The sequence below is a fragment of the Myotis davidii genome, unplaced genomic scaffold (genome assembly GCF_000327345.1).
Source record: "Myotis davidii unplaced genomic scaffold, ASM32734v1 scaffold1007, whole genome shotgun sequence".
In the NCBI taxonomy this organism is placed as follows: Eukaryota; Metazoa; Chordata; class Mammalia; order Chiroptera; family Vespertilionidae; genus Myotis; species Myotis davidii.
Window position 1 is genome coordinate 141,865 of NW_006298359.1, and position 4,633 is coordinate 146,497.

Below are 4,633 nucleotides of genomic sequence, written 5' to 3' on the forward strand. Positions count from 1 at the left end.
GGCCCAGAGAGGCAAGGAGCCGTGGAGGCGCCATTGCTATTTGATCTGCCCTGGTGACTCCCTGAGACCCTGCCCTACTCAATTTACATCCCCATCCAAGCTGTGCCAGTGGCACAAAGAGACCCACCTGCACTTTTGCAGCATAACCCAACAAATTGCAGACTTCAACTCCTCGCACCCATAAGAGACACGCACTCAAGAAGCAGACCCAGGAGAACCAAGATGGCGGTGTAAGGTACAGAGGTGTGCGTGCTGCCTCCCAAAACAACATCGAAACTACCAACTATAGGACAATCAGCTATCATTCGGAACCATGGGAAAGCTGGCCAACTGGAAGCTCTACAACTGGACGCATAGAAAGAAGAGCAATGAGACTGAGTAGGATGTGCAGAGACACCAAGTACAGAGCCCAACCCAACAAACCGCAGATTTCAACTCCTCGCATAGAAAGAAGAGCAATGAGACCGAGTAGGATGTGCAGAGGCACCAAGTACAGAGCCCAACCCAGCAGGCTGCAGATTTCAACTCCTCACATCTGGGAGGGACGCACTCGGAGGGGCGGAGTCGGGTCCGGGGTGGGTCGGGGACAGGCCCAGCTGGGCCGGCGATGTGGAACCGCTGTACCAGCAGGCGCACAAGCATGCCCACCGGTTCCAGTCTCGCATGGGACGCTGGGGGACGGCAGACGGGCAGTCTGTGCACTTGGTGGAGGGCGAAGTCCGAGCAGGCGTACTGGATGTTCAGCCACCAGGAAAGCCTGGAGATTTTGTCGGGTGGGGAGCCACCCGACAGGGTACAGAGTGCCAAACTTAGTGTTTCCCCGGTGAGGCCGGGACAGCCCCGGTGAGGTCAGGATGCCCCGGAACGGTCGAGATGGCCTGGGTGAGGTTGAAACAGCCCCAGTGAGGTTGGGACTGCCCCGACGAGGTCGGGACGGCCCCAGTGGGGTTGAAACAGCCCAGTGAGGTCAGGATGGCCCCGGTGAGGCCGATACAGCCGCGGCGAGGTCAGGAGGGCCCCGTGAGGCTGGGACAGCCCCAGTGAGGTCAGGATACCCCCGGAATGGTCGAAACGGCCCCGGAATGGTCAAAACGGCCCCGGTAAGGTTGAAACAGCCCCAGTGAGGTCGGGACAGCCCTGGTGAAGTTGAGATGGCCCCGGTGAGGTTGAAACAGCCCCAGCGAGGTCGGAATGGCTCCGGTGAGGTCGGGACGGCTCCAGTGAGGTTGGGACAGATAATGGGGACCAGTATAGACTGATGATCAGGTGTAGAGACAGAGCAGCATTGAACAGACTGTCAAACTACAGTGGGAACCCTGGGGAGGGTTTGGGCGGGGGGTGGGGGGGTCAAGAGATCAACCGAAGGACTTATATGCATGCATATAAGAATAACCAATGGACACAGGATACTAGGGGGTAGGGGCCGGGGGAATGTCAAGGCGGGGGGGGAGGAGACATATGTAATACTCTTTGTAATACTTCAAGCAATAAAAATTATTTAAAAAAATAAATAAATAAAAGATAAAGAGTTAAATTTAAAAATAAAAAATACTATACAAGAACCTAGGAAAGTAAATTAGAATCTGAGGATCAGGATGGATTTCTTAATGAGGACAACTTGTCACATGTACACATGTACGTAGAAATAGATAAAAAGACAAACAACCCCATAGGAAAAGCAGGCAAAGAGCAGGATTGGAAATGCACAGAAAAACAAATCCCAGTGACAAAGAACAAAAAGATACTCTAAATTACTAAGAGGAAATGTAATTTAAGTGACTAAGACATCTCTTTACTGGTTGGGGGGGCGGCCAACACAGATGATACTGTCAGAGATGTGGGAAAAATAACAGGCTCCTGAAAAACCAACATCCCAATACCCATTAAAATTAAAGCTATAGAACACCCTTCAACACAGGAACCATTCTCAGAGTAAGAAATCCACTATATGTATTGACATATGTTCAAAGAATCTGTATTGTAACACTATTTATGCAGCAGCAAAAATTAAAAAAGGAAACTAAGAAACATTTAATAAATTAATAAATGCCATCTGCTGATAAAAGGCCGAAAAATGTATGGTACCTGCAACATAAGTTAGGCAATCAGTAAAAACGTTAAATGAAAAATATTCGCAAAATTTTTTACACTTGAAATATCACCACTGGCTCTGTGGTACGGACAGACTATCTCATAACATGCTGGTGCAGGCATAAATAGGTTCAACCTTATGGGAAGACTCTATTAGACGTTTAAATGTCCATGCCTTTTGATCCAGCAGCCCAACTTCCAGAAATCTATCTTATTACTTTACTAGAGGCCCGGTGCATGAAATTCATGCATGGCTGCGGTACCTAGGCCTGGCTGGCGATCGAAGCATGAGTGTCTTGCATGGAAAGGCAGGTCCTAGCTGACCTCTGGGCCCCTCAACCCTCACGCACCCCCTTCTGCCTGAGTCACGGTGCCCAAGTCTCCATGCACAGATGTGGTGAGCGTGGCCAGACACTGTAAGCCAGAGTGCAGCTTGGGCCTCTGGGGTGCCCAATGGTGCCATACAGAAGCCAGGCAGGCAGCGCACTCTCTCCTGGTCAGCCTCACAGACCCTCACCCGTGGCAACCCATGGGGAACCCGACAAGCCCCTGTGGTTCCAGTGGCTGCAGCCCACTCACCTGGAAGAGGCCACATGGGTGCAGGGCTGGATCCTCGCAGGTGCCCAGCACCTGAACATGGGGGCTTCCTTGGCACGCGAGCCCTGGCGTCCCAGGGGAGGGTAGGAGGGGGAGTGAGAGCGAGCTTGGCAGACCCCCTTCATTCTCACTGCACTTCCATCCCCATCACCCCTGCCCTCAGGTAGCAGGCCCCCGTCTGGGTGCTGCAGGAGGTTGGTTGCCACCACCCAACCCTAGCTCCCCATCCCAGCTTGGGGCCCCACCCTGATTGAGTGATCAGGGCCTGCCGGCCACTGTTTTTGGGGTGATTGGTCAGGGCCGGGCCCCCTGCCAGGCTCTCAGAGTGCCTGGGAGCTGGGCAGCAGCCCTACCCACCGTTGCCGCCGCTGGTTGCTATCTGCGGGGCAATTGGTGGGGCAATCAGGCCCCTGCTCACCCGCCTTGGATTGGTGCCACCCACTCACTTGCCCCACCATCCACCATGGCCCCGCTCTCGTCAGGGCCCATGGGGGTTGGAAGCACCTCCATTGCCACCCGTTGCCAGCACTGTGTTGCCAACACCCGCCATGTTCCGTGCCACCCCCTGGTGGTCAGCACACATGATAGCGAGCAGTCGAGTTCCCAGTCAAACACCCGTCAAACAATTTGCATATTAGGTTTTTATTATATAGGATGGCATGACAATCTAAACATACCTGTGCAAATGTATCAAATCATTATGTTGCACGTCTTAAGCTACTACTACATTGTATGTCAATTATATCTCAAAACTGAGGGGAAAGATATATGTACAAGGATGTTCACTATAGCCTTCATTTAGTAAGACTTGGAAAGAATCTAAATGTGTACTCTAAATAAAATAGTTGAGCAAGTTATGTCTACAGAATAAAATAATAACACAGGCTGAAAAAGAATGAGGTAGCTTAATATTACTGAACTAAGACAGAAAATAGTATAAAATACAAAAAGCCCAAACTGAAGACTGTCTATGTTTGAAATTTTTCAAAATTAAGGGAGTGGGGGGGAGGAATTAGGTACATTGCCTTTTTCTAAGAAATCTGAACAGTTGAAACCTCTCCACCTGTACTGCTAATATAGCTATTTCTTCTATACGATTCATTAATTTCAAGCCATCTTCTACTCTCCTTTCCTGATATAAAAACAATATTTAAAATGTTTATAAATCTTCATCTCATTAAAAAAACCCATCTCATTATAATTCAGTTTTTGCATCCCTCGGCATAAATCAGCATTACAACACTCATCACTCTCCCTGCAAAGCCAGGCTACCTTAGAATTGAGGCATTTTGTGAACTAGAACAAGTACTGCTGCTACAATTTCTAATGGCCCAATAGCAATGATGGAGTTAATAAATGTCATTTTCTCAAGTTTAATCCTCTTCAATCATTGGCTACTGAAAAGAAAAGTGAGCAAAAGAACAGTAAAGAAAAAGTAGACCGCCTGTATTTAGCACGTGTGATCACAAATCTTTATAACTCGCACATCTGAATATTTTCTGCAAATACATAGTTTCTGGCTCCCAGGATGAGGCTAAACGCCGAGCACTGTTTGTAAAGAGCATCCCAACTTACACGGGCCACTGCCGGGCCTCTGGCCACCGCCCTGGAGGGAACATCAGAACAGGTGCCTCCGTCAGTCCGACCCCGCAGCCAGGAGCGCGGGAGAGGAGGCGCTACCCTTCCGCACCGCAGGGCCCACTCCGGGGGCACAGGATCACAGGGCGAGAGGCACGAAGCCCACGGCTGGGAGGATTCACTCCCAGGTGGTCAAGGCTAACGCTAACCCAGTCGGAAGTGACGTGTCCACTGAGACCTGCAGGTCCGCCCCGTAAATGGCCGCCGCAACTAGGCAGCTTCTCCCGGACTGGCCAGCCGAGGCAGGTGTAGCTCCAATCCGCCCCCGCCCGGCCACGGCAGCTCCCTGCGCCACCCAGAACCCACC

At 50.8% G+C, this 4,633-nt stretch overlaps 1 long non-coding RNA gene across 1 annotated transcript in view; it reads right to left on the minus strand.

Annotated features, from left to right (window-relative positions):
- LOC107184714 overlaps positions 1-4,627 on the minus strand; it is a 7,059-nt gene extending 2,432 nt beyond the window's left edge. Inside the window, exon 1 of the long non-coding RNA XR_001515611.1 lies at positions 4,264-4,627. This is a non-coding gene — a long non-coding RNA (uncharacterized LOC107184714). The remainder of the gene's footprint in view (positions 1-4,263) is intronic.
- Positions 4,628-4,633: the final 6 nt, after the last annotated feature.